The sequence below is a fragment of the Meriones unguiculatus genome, chromosome 4, assembly GCF_030254825.1.
Source record: "Meriones unguiculatus strain TT.TT164.6M chromosome 4, Bangor_MerUng_6.1, whole genome shotgun sequence".
Classification (NCBI taxonomy): Eukaryota; Metazoa; Chordata; class Mammalia; order Rodentia; family Muridae; genus Meriones; species Meriones unguiculatus.
In genome coordinates, this window is record NC_083352.1 from 140,011,766 (window position 1) to 140,027,353 (window position 15,588).

The window sequence follows — 15,588 nt, forward strand, 5'->3', positions numbered from 1 at the left end:
CTGAGCTACCACAGGCTACATCTGAGCAGAGGTTCTAGGTTATATCCATACATGGTCCTTGGTTGAATGTCACCCTGCACAAAACTAAAGTCCAAGTGGATCAAAGACCTCAACATAAAACCAGATACTCTAAATCTGTTAGAAGAAAAAGTGGGGAATAGCCTAGAACTCATTGGCACAGGAGACAACTTCCTGAACAGAACACCAACAGCACAGGCTCTAAGAACAACAATCAATAAATGGGACCTCATGAAACTGAAAAGTTTCTGTAAAGCAAAGGACACCATCATCAAAACAAAGCAACTGCCTACAGATTGGGAAAGAATCTTCACTAACCCTTTATCTGACAGAGGACTAATATCCAGTATATACAAAGAACTAAAGAAGCTGAAAAGCAGCAAACCAAGTAACCCAATTAAAAAATGGGGAACAGAGCTAAACAGAGAATTCTCGACAGAGGAATATCGAATGGCAGAGAAACACTTAAAGAAATAAATTCATTTCAAATGAGATTTTTACAGTGTGTTCTTAACATAAAGTGCTGGTTTTCTATTAGGAATAAAAAAAAAGAGGGGGAAATAATAAAAGAGAAGAAAGGAGAAACAAAGAGAAGAAATAAAAGGGAGTAAGAAAGAGGAGGAATGGAAGGAAGAAAAGAAAGTCAGAACAAAAAGGTCACAACAGTTTTTGTTGTAGTAGTCCTACACCCTGACTGGTCATTTTTCCTTTCTAATTCTTTTCAGTGTGGAACAGTTGGAAATGTTTTAATCGTAGGCTAAGTTTCATTGCAGGAGTTGGCTGAAAAATCACTTTTCTACTAAGAACTCTGAGCGCTTTCCAGGGAGGGCTTGTAAACTAGTTATCTCTGGTGATGACCACATCTGTGTGCACATCTGTGCTGCAGAAACAAGCCATGCGATAAAGCGTATCTTGTGTTCCATGACTTTCTGCCATATGGGCTGGCCTTTCCCACCACAGTCAAAACGCCCTTCTCTTATGAAAAAGAATTAGAATATAGAGGAGCAACACCCCACCCACGGGGTGAGGAGGAATCTTTTCTGCTTTTCATTTTGTGTTCACACAGGCAAACATCACAGAACTCATTTAAGATTTCTGAAAGTACCCCTCCCTGAAAATGTGCAGTTTGCCTACTGTGTGCCAGCCATGACTGAATGTTTGTATTACTCCAATGGATTCCTGCAAGAAACACTGGACTAGGCTTCCCAAGGCCCATCTCACAGATGAAAAACTGAGCAAATAGGGTAAAATAATTTCCCCAGAGCAGAGACTCAGGTTCAAAGTTATATCTGAATGTCTTCCAAGCCCAGGTCTGCTTTAGTGAAGTGACACGTATCTTCTCAAATTCTTAAGGCCACCTGAGTAAGAAAACACCCTGGTTCTTAAAGAAATGATGCTCAACAAAGAAGACCCTTGCCTGAAAGAGCCCTCCAAGCCTGAAAGTATGGAGAACTGAGCGGGTCTTAGAGGATACTCCAAACAATGAGCCTGGGGAACATATTTATCTCAAGAAATTTTATATATTGAAGAAAAAAAGATAAAAACTGGCCTGCTATAAGGTTTCTAATGATAATTATATGTAAAGACAAAAGATTTATTTGTTCATGAAGCAAAGGAACTGGAAGTTAATGTGATCACTTCTGAGCAATCTGGAGCCCAAAGCTGTGACCTGTTCTTTTTAGTTATCTTATATCTACAAGTACATTTGACTTTACTATTGCTCTTGGTAAATATGGGAAGATGACTTAAAAGAACTTTCTTTTTTGTTTTAATTGCTCAACCATGTTTTATTTATTTTTTCATATTAATCACTGTTTATTTACTTTGTATCCCAAGCTGTAGCCCCCTCCTTCATCCCCTCCCAATCCCACCCTCCCTCCCTGTCCCTCTCTAAGTCCTGATAGGGGAGGTCCTCCTCCCCTTTTATCTGATCCTAGCTTATAAGGTTTCATCAGGACTGGCTGCAATGTCCTCCTCTGTGGCCTAGCAAGGCTTCTGCTCTCTCTGGAGGAGGGGGAGGTCAAAGAGCCAGCCACTGAGTTCATGTCAGAGACAGTCCCTGTTCCCCTTACTAAGGTACCCACTTGGATAATGAGCTGGCATGGGCTACATCCTAGCAGGAGTTCTAGGTTATATCCATCATGGTCCTTGGTTGGAGAATCAGTCTAAATTAAAAAAAAAAAGGGCCCAGATAGATTTGGTCCTTGTGGAGCTTCTGTCTTCTCCAGGTCTTACTAACTCCTCCTTCATTCATATGATTCCCTGCACTCTGCCCAAGGTTTAGTTATGAGTCTTAGTATCTACTTTGATACATTGCTAGGTAGAGTCTTTCAGAGGCCCTCTGTGGTAGGCTCTTGTCCAAAAGAGGCTCAAGTACACAATAAAGACATTTGCTCAACCATGTTTGTAGCAGCTTTATTTGTAATAGCCAGAAGCTGGAAACAGCCCAGATGCCCCTCAACTGAAGAATGGATGCAGAAATTGTGGTACATCTACACAATGGACTATTACTCAGCAATGAAAAATAAGGAAATCATGAAATTTGCAGGTAAATGGTGGGATCTGGAAAGGATCATCCTGAGTGAGCTGTCCCAGGAGCAGAAAGACACACATGGTATATACTCACTCATAAAGACATAACATAGGATAAACCTACTAAAAACTGTACATCTAAAGAAACTATGCAAGAGAGAGGACCCTGACTAAAACGCTCAATCCCCATCCTGAAAGGCAAAGAGGTTGGACATCAGATGAAGAAGAAAACAGGAAACAACCTAAGAACCTGCCACAGAGGGCCTCCAAAAGCCTCTGCCCTGCAGACTATCAAAGCAGACGCTGAGACTCATGGCCAACTGTTGGGCAGTGTGCATGGAATCTTATGTAAGAAGTGGAAAATAGTTAGAGCTGGAGAGGACGGGAACACACAAGGAGAGCAACAGAACCAGAAAATTTGAATACAGAAAACTTCCCAGAGACTCATACTCCAACCAAGGACTACTCGTGGAGATAACCTAGAACCCCCGCACAGATGTAGCACATGATAGTTCAGTGTCCAAGTGGCTTCCATAGTAATGGGAAGAGGGACTGCCTCTGACATAATCTGATTGGCCTGCTCTTTGATCACCTCCCCCTGAGGGGGGAGCAGCCTTACAGGCCACAGAAGATGACAATGCAGCCACTCCTGATGTGATCTGATATAGTAAGATCAGAAGAAAGGAGAAGAGGACCTCCCCTATCAGAGGACTTGGGGAGGGGCATGCATGAGGAAGGGAGAGGGAGGGTGGGATCAGGAGGGGAAGAGGGAGGGGCTTATAGGGGAATACAAAATTAACAAAGTGTAATTAATAGTAAATAAATAAATAAATAAATAAATACTACAAACATTGCTAGCCTAAAAGCACAGTGTCATATAATAAATGTATTTGCTTTGGAGGTAAGATTCTTTGGATTCCTTAAATTGGAATTAGAGGGATAATGATAATAATAATAATAATAATATCTGTTTTGTTTGTATTTTCTAATCGTGACTGAACTTCGGTATGTAATAAAAAGTCAAACACATACTCTGTAAAAAAAAATAAAACATAAAGGCAGATACTCACAATTCTGAGAATAAGTGGTAGCAGAGTGATTAGCTCTAAACCAAAATACTTATGGAATACTCTCCAAAGTTCAAGAAATGTTGTGGGAGGGGGAGCAGAATGATTGTAAGAGCTGGGAGATATGAAGCACAGCTAGAAAAAAAAAAGTCATTTTCTGGACTATACACAGCCATTGCAAAAAATGAACCCTCAACAGCTAGATAACTATAATATATGCCCAACAATGGCCCATTAACAGTCAGGCAAGGATAGAAAAGGGACTTAGAGACCTACCCTTCACTGCTGATCTAATTCCTGTGGCCAGGAAAAGGGCGTTGCCATTGCTTTCAGTTCTGTACCCAGTGCTGACCAAACCAGGCTTCAGGGGATCACACAAGTAAACAAAATATCATGAATGTGGAAAATAGACTGGTAGGAGGAAGGACAGTCTAAAGGGACAGGACAAAGTTAAAAGAGGGTGTGAAAAGAATGCCCTATATACATATATAATATTGCCAAAGAACTAACTGACTTTTTTAATAAAGGAAGACTAAACCAAATTTTAAAATGGAGAATTCTGAAAGTGGTATAAAAAACTCCAAAATATAAAATAATGCTTTCTTAATGAGTCCTTCCTTCCATTCCCTTCCTTCTTTCCATTATCCTCTACTTTCTATCTTCTTTTTAATTTTTGTTTATATTTTTGGAATCAGCACACTTCTTTAACAAGAAAACAACATCCACATTACTGCCTCCCAGGTTCAACTTCTTTATACATAGATTAAAAAAAAAATTCACTTAGGGAGATGGAAATGATTCCATTATCTCCAAATGGTTCCACTGTGACATCATCAAATTTTTCAAATAGCCTAGAAGTTATCTGTTAAAGTGACAGCTATATGAAGTTAGAATTTAGGTGTCTATTCTAATGGAATTTTTTTCTCTTTGCCCTGTTTTCTAAACATTTTATATCAGACGACACAGAACTATGTTAAATCTTTACTCTTCAAATATATTACCAAAGCAACAATCTTCTTTAAGTTCCTTCTTCATTCATTGCCCATTAAGTTTATAACTTATTTAAAACTGTAAATTAGTTAAATTATAGCATTGCCCTTATAGATTTTCTTATAATTTTTCCGTATTACTTTATATTTAGCTTTTGGCTGTATTTGTTGATCCATTTTGTAGATGACTTTTAAATGTTTGAGAGTGACAGAAGTTGGCATTAATTTAAACTGTCCACTTCACACTGAAAGACACTTCTTATGGAAGCTAATAGCATGCATTGAATAATTTATTAGTACATAAAACAAACCAAACTTTAAGTCCTCTAATTATCATTACTGGACCCTAAGGATCTATTTTCAATGTTTTGGGTAAAACTATGAAATAATGCAACCAAAGGCCTTAATTATTTTACTATTTCTAGAGTCCCCTCCTATAACATTTACAGGTTCATAAAAATTGCCAAAAGTGTGATAAGATTCATGTTCATATATTTACCTGTCTAGTTCAGCCTCCAGTCTTATTAAACAACCCTGAAAGAAGAACTTACACCAATATTCTTCAAATCATTCTGGAAATCGAAAATGAGGAAATATTAGCAATAATTTTTTAATGAATTTAATATTACCTTGATACCAAATAAGACAAAGAAACAAGAAGAAAATTACATTTGTTAGTATAATGTTCTTTTGGAATGTATACACCTTACCCTTGTTCATTCAAATGCTTATTTCTCTCCCCCACTCTCTGGTTTCAATCCAGACATTACATTGTGATACTTATTCTAAGCATCACCTGTCTGAACTTTGTGTAAACATGCCAACTAGCCACAATGTTGAGCAAGGGAAAGGAAGCAGGAAGAGAGGGAGGAGCCAGAGGACAGGAAGGTGGGAGGCAAGAGGAAAAAGCTAGGAGAGCAGAGCTAAGAGAGAGATATTGGAACAGATGTAGAGAGATGGACTGGACCTAATATATCACAAGAATCTAAATGTTAGGAAACTATGAGGGCTTGGAGGTTTAGGATGGTGTAACTATTGCCTAGCAATGTTTTCTAGAGTAATTAAATAAATCCCAGTATCTGTGTACTGATTTGGGTATACAGCTGTTTAGGACTAATAGCAGCTTTAATAAAAGATAAACCAATAGTAAATTTTAACAACTTACAACATATATCAATATCTTTGATGAACATGGACTCAAAACTTCCCAAAAAAATATCTGCAGAGTTCAAGAAAACACCAAAAATAATCAATTTGGTTACATGCAAGAAATGCAGAGATTCTTCAACATAGAAAAATCAATAAATATCCTACCTTATAAAAAGACTCAAGGATATAAACTTCATGATTATATTATTGTGAAAAATCCCATAGAGTCTAGAAATCCCATATGGAGAAGATATCTCAACATAGTAAGTACAACACGCTGCAAGCCCATAGCCAACATCTTGATGAATGGAGAAATATTCAAAGGATTTCCACTAAGATCAGTAACAAGCTAAGCTATCCACTATCCCCTCTCCTGTTCAAAATATTACTTGAAGTTTTATACAGCACAATAATATAGATGAAGTAAGGAGCTTAAGGAAACTAAAAACAAAAAAGAAGACATCAACAAAGTAACTTTATTTGAAGATGAATGAATCTAAACATGGAAGACCTAATAACTCCACCAGAAAACTCTGTAAGGTGATTAAACACATTCAGCAAAGTAATAGACAACAAAATTAAGATGCAAAATCAGTAGCTTTCCTATAATATATTCTACATGCATACTAAGAAATAAAGCAGGGTAAAGATACCATTCACAAAGCCTCAAAATTAAAACATACTGTAAACTTTAAGACACTGAAAAAATTTTGAAGAAAATAACACGAGATGGAAATATTCCTGTGTTCAAGGACTGGTAGGATTAAGTTTGAAAATGACCATTTTACTAAAAGTCATCTACAGATTCAATACAATCCATATCAAAATTCCAACTCAGTACTTCATAAAAATTACAAAATATTTAGTATAGTCAAAACAACCTTAACTAATAAAACTCTGCTAGAGGTATAGCCATCACAGTGTTAATTTATACTGTAGAGCTATATTAATAAAATATCATGATAATAAAATAACATAATAACAATAAAATATTAATAAAATAGCATGAAAAGCTAACACTTTGACCAATGTGGTAGAATTGAAGATCCACATATAAGCTCTTACAAATCCATCTGATTTTTAACAAAGAAGTCTAGAGCACACATTGGAAAAAAGACAGCATCTTCAACAAAAGATACTAGTCACACTACATAAATATGTAAAGAAGAATGAAAATGTATCTAAATCTCTCACTTTACACAAAAGTCAACTCCAGATGGATTAAGCACTTCAACAGAAGACCATATGATAAAATACAAAAAATAAAAATTCAAGAATACATTTTAAACTCATTGGCATAGGAAATAACTTTCTGATATTTCTGATAGCACAGGCATTAAGATCAACAATTGAGATATGAAACAAAATGTTTCTGTAGAGCATAGTATAGCACAATTCATGTGAAGAAGCAGCCTAAAGAATGGGATAAAGATTGGCTAGCCTATGGCAGCTCAGTGTCCAAATAGGTTCCCTAGTAATGGGAACAGGGGCTGTCTCTGATATGAACTCAGTGGGTGGCTCTTTGATCACCTCCCCCTGAAGGAGGTGCAGCCTTACCAGGCCACAGAGGAAAACAATGCAGCTAGTCCTGATGAGACCTGATAGACTAGGCTCAGATGGAAGGGGAGAAGGACCTCCTCTATCAGAGGACTTGGGGAGCGGCATGCGTAGAGATGAGGGAGGGAGAGTGGGATTGGGAGAGTACGAGGGAGGTTGGCTACAGTTGTATACAAAGTGAATAAACTGTAAGTAATGAAAAAGTAAATAAATTTAATGTTTCTAAAAGATTGGCTAACTATTCATTTGACACAAGATCAGTATCGAGAATATACACATGACTCAAAAATTTCAAAAACACTAATCATCAAAACTGGGACACGGAATTAGAGATTTCTCAAAAGATGAAATACAAATGGCTGAGAAACGCTTAACATCCCTAGTCATCAAGGAAATGCAAATTAAAATTCCTCTGAGAGTTCATGTTACATCTATCATAATTACTAAAAAGAAATCCTTTTAATGGTGACAAATGCTGGCGTGGATAGAAGGGAAGGGAAAAAATTATTTACTTATAGATTTTCACTAAGAAAATCCTTGTGGCGGTTTCTCAAAAAGCTAGATATAGATCTTTCACATGATGAAGCTATACCACTGTTGGGCATATGCCCAAAAGATTGTATAACCAATGACAGAGATACCTAAGCATTCATGATCATCCTCTTTCTGTTCTATTCACGATATTCAAGAAAGAGGAACTGTCTATAGATAGGCTCATCAACTGATAGATAATGCAAATGTGATGTAGTTACACAACTGAATATTATTAAGCTATAAAGACAATATTATAAAATTCACTAAATGGTAGGAGCTGGAAAAAGAAATCATTCTGAGTGAGGTAACCCAGACTCAGAAAGACAATTATGATGTGCTTTCTCCCATTTGTTGATATAGCTTCATGTCTTCAGATACATGCTTTGTTTGGCTTATACTCATAGATCACAAAATTAGTAAGGAATCATGACAGTGGTAAAAGGGCATTCAAGGGAGGGGATATAGAGAACACAGTGGTACAAAAAGGTAAATGGGACTATTGGAACAAGAAGGATTAAATTTGGTGGGAAGGCAGGGCAGAGAAGGGATCATGAGGAGGGAAAAAATAACACTCAAATTTTGTTTTTTGTTTCGTTTAAATCATATGGAGCCCTGGCCACAGGATTTTCATGACTCAGAGCAACAGCAGTGTATCCAAGAGGAGTCTCATTGAGTGTCCAGTATTGATGGTGTAACAAAGCCAGATGCCTTGAAGCACAACAATGACTCACGGCAATGAACATTTACAAGTAAAGCTGTATAGGAAAAAAGGGTATACTGTGTCACACACTGCAGTTCCTATGTCCACAGTGTGTAGTGTTTGACATGGAGACCCGAAATTCGTCAAATTGAGAGAATAAGGGGTTGAAGAAGTCTCAGCCCTAACTGGGCTTTTTTTATTGAATCCTCTCCTCCCAATGATCAGGTATCATAGCAGTAGAGGAGATTGAATGATTGTGAGAGTTAAAGATGGTAGATGGAACTTAAGTAAAACATTTTTGCACACAGTGGAGCAATTCTACATATGAATGCGTATTGATTATAATAGCATGCACAAGACCTGTGCAAGATCAAGCTAGAGAACATCATCACAGAGGGGGAGGTAGACACAAAATATCACTTCTCTTTGAGCTATTGGCAATTGATAACTATTGGGAGAAGGAACTGGAGAGAAAGTAATTTTTAAAGAGTGTATCCATCAGTAAGTCAATTACACTCAAAACTCATAAAGCCACCGATTTATGAATGTATGCACAGCACAAATTATACTTGATTGGGTTTAAAAGAAACAAATGGGCATACAAACTTGGGTAAATATAGAAGGAGGGCTAGATCTTGTAGAAGATAAGATGGAATGAAGGGTAAAAATCAAAACACATAGTAAGAAATTCTCAAGAATGAGAAAAGAGAGAGAGAGAGCAGTGAAGTGGAAGTTTCTGGTTTCTTTGACAACTCAGTATTGTCATGTGATGTTTTGCTGCAAGCTGGGCACACATTGCTATGCTAGACCCTGGCTTGTGAGTGGACACGTGATGTTTTGCTGTGAGCTCTCCCATGTGAGGGGCGTGGCTTTGGCCAGCTGAGAACATCTGTGGGTGGACTCTGGAGAGAGGAGATGTATAGAGGGCTCATGCACAGTGAGACATTGCCTTTTGGATCAACATCGCTGCGCTGACGCTGATCTTCTTGCTTCAAAACTTGACTTCACAGAGAGAAACGTTCCAAAGAACTTCTCAGGGCAACCCAACTGAGTCTTGGGGCTTTTCCTGACTTGTGTTAATTAGTGCTGTTGCCTTTGGACTGGACTGCTGGCATCCTGAAGACTGAATTTGATAATTTCCTAAAGACACATTGACCCTAATCAGCAGGAAGTAGATAAATGAGGTCTACAGACTTTTCCCCTACTAATCGCCTATCTAAGGTCTGGACTCTGGAAGGGAGGTGAAAGTTTTTAACAACTGTACATGACGTAGGTTTGGTGAAAAACTAAGCCTACAGGCGGCTTCATCTTCCTACCCAGTGCTGGGGGAGATGAGACAAGCAGATCCCTGGTTTTGTTCCCAGTTAGTTGGTCTAGCCTAATTGGTCATCCCAGAGCAGTAAGAAACTCTTTCAAAAGTCAAGATACATGACATCACAAGGAACAATATCAGAGGTTTCCCTTTCTGCATCTTACAGGCATGAACACTCATGCAAGCCCCTACACAACACAACACAAAATGAAACTGAATGTCTCCAAAGATGCTATCTAGAATGGACCAGGAAGGGAGTTGAACCTTGACAGCAAAACCCAGCATGTCCTTGACTTAAAAAACCAAGGCAAAAATATAACAAAAAAGAAAATGTAGCAAAAGAAGTAGTTGAAGACAAGCCTGCACACAGCCAAAGGAGAAATGGAAATAAATAAGAATGCACATTGGTAAAACTCAGCAGTTCCTGATGTTATCCAAAGACATGATTTACAAAGGAGTACCCTCATTTCTTCATACAGTCTCTGGTGGTAAACGCCTGTCTGTAGACATGGATCCTCCCAGCAATGAAGACTTTCAAAAATGATTACAGATTTCCTTTCTGCACACAATCAGATAATGCTTCTTTTAGACCACTTAGGTTACTTGTGTCCCATTCAGTTAGGTTTTCAAGGAAAGAATTATTTTTTAGCTACCTATAATTGAGTTTGCACTTGGAAACAGAAATGGCAAAACTGTCCAAAACTCTAGGACTAGGATATCTGGAAGTGAGCAAGGAAGTAAAGAAAAGGTTGTCTTTCTGATTTTACCTAAAAGTCCTGAGATTCATAGACACACTAAGTTCATCTCCTGCTTAAATATCTGGGACACCATTATAAACTCAATCAATGTGACTTCAACATAGTTCAACCACATTTTTCACTCAAGTTGGATATAGTCCTTTGACTCATACACCTGTGCAATTTCTAATCTGTTAATAAAACACAAATAATGTGTCATCAATTTATACAAAATCTAGAGGGTTTAAAGAAAGTGAAATATATTTAATGACTAACCTTCCTTTCTCCCAAGGTACTCCGTACTGTGACTTCCCATTCCCAGCATACAGTTTCCTGTTGTCGTAGGTCTTATTTCCACCTAGTCTCAGGAAACACATTAACAGGCACTTGGTTCATACCAAATCCCGTTGGAAATCCCCTGGTATATCTTTTGCCAAACTAAAAATATAAAGAGGAAACCAAGATGATTTTATTTCATGATAAATAACGTCATTAGCTTACTTTGTTGTCACAGGTTATACCAAACTCTATCTCTGACCATACGTATGGCTCAGTTCTTCCCAAACCTATTTATGAGTTAATCATCTCTGCTTTCTTAAAGTATCTCCTACCAAATGCCTCTAGAATTCTGTCTGTCTTACAGAAGCTATCATGTTTTTATCTAGCAACAAGTAATTTAAATAGACTAGAATTCTTTTCTGTATGATGGCCCTATCCATGTCATTTTTTGATAAGTCTTGTAGTTTTTAAAAATTTTATATACATCAGTAGATTTATAAGATGTCAATGGGTATTTATTATCTTTTTCTGAAAAGTATATAGCCCCCTAATTTTATAGCACACTAGACAAGCTCTCCACCGCCGAGATACACCCAGGACCTAGCTATTGTTTGTTTTATTAATTTCAAATAAGGTATCATCAAGTTTCCTAGGCTACAATGAACTTGCGATTCTCCTTTATCTGTCTCACAAGTACCTGGGAATCACAAGCTTGTACTACCAGGCTGTTTCCCTGTCTGTTTTAAGAAATTAGAATTTTGAGAATATTGCATGAAATATTACCTTATTCCATGAAGCTTGGAGAAGGAATTTATCTTATATCTGGACAATTAGCATCTTCCATACAAACCACTCTTATTAGCTCAAGAAAATGTGGCTGAGGGCAGTTCTACTAATGTGAGTCTTAGTTTCATTGAGAATTCCTGAAGGAAATACTCTGTGATAGCACACATACAGGTGTGTGCCACTATAGAAGAATAGTCATTGAGAAAATGGAACCAGCAGGGAAGAAAACAGTGGAAGAGTGAGTCCTAATGCCTTTGTTTCAGGCATTAGTTCTAGCCATCCCTGGAGCCAAACTTCCTTAGATCATTTAAGTTCTAAGTTGCTACATCCTCTTTCTTGACTTGATGTTTTGAATTACATAATTTCAGCCACTCTAGATATTCTGTCATTTGCCACCAACTTCATTCTATTTTTAAAAGCTCTCATTCTGTGCCAAAAAATCACCCCATCTAGTCTTTATCACTAATGTTCTCACTTTGTCACTTTGAAGTTTGCCTGGAAACCAGGTGATAGTAATGAGAATGGCTTACACCCTAAGGGATGCATTGCTATTTGAACTTTAGCTTCCAAAAAGTACAGAGAGTTGGTTCACAATCAAAGCACAATGAAAATCATTTCCAATGTGAATAATAATCTCTGGGACAACTCTATTCATCTTCACTCTGGAGACAGACAATAGTCTCTTCTCATTTGCTCTGATCGATTAGCCAAAACAAAACAGAAAAAGACTGTGTGGTGGAGATTACTAATTCCAATCTATAAATTAACATTTTCTGATAATTGTAAATCGTTCCTTGAGTGTTTATTAAGAGTTGGAGTTAAGTTTGATTATAATGTGCAAAGAATTTCCATGTGGTAAAAGCAAGTGTAAGGTAGCCAAGGAACAGCTGGAATTCACACAGAGCTGCTTTTGGCTTTCCAATGGGTGTGGAAAGAATAGACACAACTCAAAACACAACTGAAACTCCGGCCCGTATCCAAAATATTAGCATACAGGGGTGTGTAAGCAGTGTAGAGGGGTTTCGTCAAGTAACAAAAACTATATTAATAAATAAATAAATAAAACATGGGTTAAGAAAGGAGGATGGGAAAGAAGTTTCTTTCACTGTAGTCCTCTCCAGTGTCAAGGCTGGCTGAGGACCAACAAGATCCTCTAAGAATGCATCAATTTCTTGGATGTGAGCCATTTATTCAGAGCAGATGTGAAACGTTTACTATGATTAGGGAATATTTTACATGTGAGAATGTGCCTGCTACAGTGCTCACCACAGCCAAGAAGATTTAATAAATGGGGAGATGTTACATCTTTAGGGAGGAGCAACATATTTTTTTAAGTGTTGGTTAAAATAAACACAGAATTCCCAAAGAAAGACCAAACTCTGATGATGTGCAGCCCAGATCATTTTATTACTGTGGAAAAATGTACTCAGACAGCACAGCCCACGTCATCCTTTTGTTAATGTTCTCATCCTCCCATTATAAATGGCACATGAGTTCTCACCCTCCACTATCTCACTTTTCTTGTGAGGAGAAACAATATGTGCCTTTGTTAGCTTATATAAAATGGAGAAAAGACTTTAGGCCACACAAAGATTGACAAGCCTTTTATTTTACAAATGAAATCAAGTTCAATTCAGTTTAGATTGTGTTTATTATAACTACTATAATATTATAGCAAGTTACAACTCTCTGGTTCTCCATGAGAGCCAGGGTCTGACCTGCAATAACTTTTCAGGCCACGATTTACTTGTGAAAAACAGAGAACTGCACAAGGACAGCATCTCTGAGATGTTCACGACCGATATTAGCTGTTAAATGTTAGGAAAGTATGAATAAAAGCTAGGACTCCACGGAACAATCAAGAAAAACAAAGGCTGTTCCAAAGAAGGCTGCTGCAAACATGGCTGAGCAAATGTCCTTATGGTGTACTTGAGCCTCTTTTGGATATATGTCTAGGAGTGGTATGGCTGGATCTTGAGGAAGCGCTATTCCTAGTTGTCTGAGAAAGCACCAGATTGATTTCCAGAGTGATTGTACAAGTTTACATTCCCACCAGCAGTGGAGGAGGGTTCCCCTTTCTCCACAACCTCTCCAGCATGTGTTGTCACTTAAGTTTTTCATCTTGGCCATTCTGATGGGTGTAAGGTGAAATCTTAGGGTCATTTTGATTTGCATTTTCCTGATGGCTAACGAGGTTGAGCATTTCTTTAAGTGTTTCTCTGCCATTCGATATTCCTCTGCAGAGAATTCTCTGTTTAGCTCTGTACCCCATTTTTTAATTGGATTACTTGATTTTGTTGCTGTTTGACTTCTTTAGTTCTTTATATATACTGGAAAGCTGGAAACAGCCCAGATGCCCCTCAGTGGAGGAATGGATGCACAAATTGTGGTATATCTACACAATGGAATATTACTCAGCAATAAAAACCAAGGAAATCATGAAATTTGCTGGTAAATGGTGGGATCAGGAAAAGATCATCCTGAGTGAGCTATCCCAGCAGCAGAAAGATGCACACGGTATATATTCACTCACATAAACATATAAGATAAACCTACTAAAATCTGTACACCTAAAGAAACTAATCAAAAGGGAGGACTCTTGGTAAAATGCTCAAATCCTATCCAGAAAGGCAAAGAGGCTGGACATCAGAAGAAGGAGAAAAGAGGGAACAAGTCAGGAGCCTGACACAGAGGACCTCTGAAAAGCTCTGCCCTGCAGACTATCAATGTAGATGCTGAGACTTATGGGCAACCTTTGGGCAGAGTGCAGGAAATCTTAGGAAAGAAGTGGGAAACACTAAGATCTGGAGAGAACAGGAACTCCACAAGGAGAGCAACAGAACCAAAAATTCTGAGCACAGGGGTCTTTCCTGAGACTGATACTCCAACCAAGGACTATGCATGGAGATAACCTAAGACCCCTGCACAGATGTAGCCCATGGCAGTTCAGTATCTAAGTGGGTTCCATTGTAATGGGAACAGGGACTGTCTCTGACATGAACTGATTGGCCTGCTCTTTAATTACCTCCCCGTGAGGGGGAAGCAGCATTACCAGGCCACAGAAGAAGACAAGGCAGCCACTCCTGATGAGACCTAATTGACCAGGATCAGAAGGAAGGAAAAGAAGTCCTCCCCTATCAATGGACTTGGGGAGGGGTATGCATGCAGAGGGTGGAGGAACTGGGACAGGAGGAGGGAGAGAACCACAGGGGGGATACAAAGTGAATAAAGTGTAATTAATAAAGAAAAAAAAGAAAAAGAAAGGCACTTTAAGACAGAATAACCCTGCTATGTATGAAAATAGAGTTATGAAAACCTATTAACTAATTAGTTTAACAAATATCTCTTGCCTGCTTTCCATGTACTCATGCAAGAGTTGTTCTGAGTTGAGGATTCAAAAGTAGTAGAGACAGTAACGTTTCCTTAAAAGAGCTTGTCTCTTTGTAGGGTCTGCCTATGACTAAATAAGAAACTAAAATGAAATAAAGTATCTTGAATATGATAACAAATAGTAAAGATTTCTCAGGGTGTGAGAAGAAGAGGAAAGTATGTGTTTATCAAAGAGGTTATATCTAAATCAAATCTTAAGGATCAATAGATATTATTTAAGCAAACAATAAGGAATGACAACACCAGATAAGATAGTCATTACACATGAATGAAGCAGGCATGAAGCAGCAAAAAGTGAAAGAGTTTGAAGATATTTATTTTGAAGTGTAATATAACTGATTGTAATGGCAAAGGGTAAAAGAGGAAGAACATGGGTTTCGGGGAGCAAAGGTCCATAAAGTACCATGATAGTCAGCTGTGCTGAACCATGTATGCTAATTCAGCTTCATTCTGAAAGCAGAAGTTTTAAGCAGCTAATGGACATCATTGTATGTTTCAGGGTTGCAATAGCAGCAATAATATTTTATTAGATGGCATC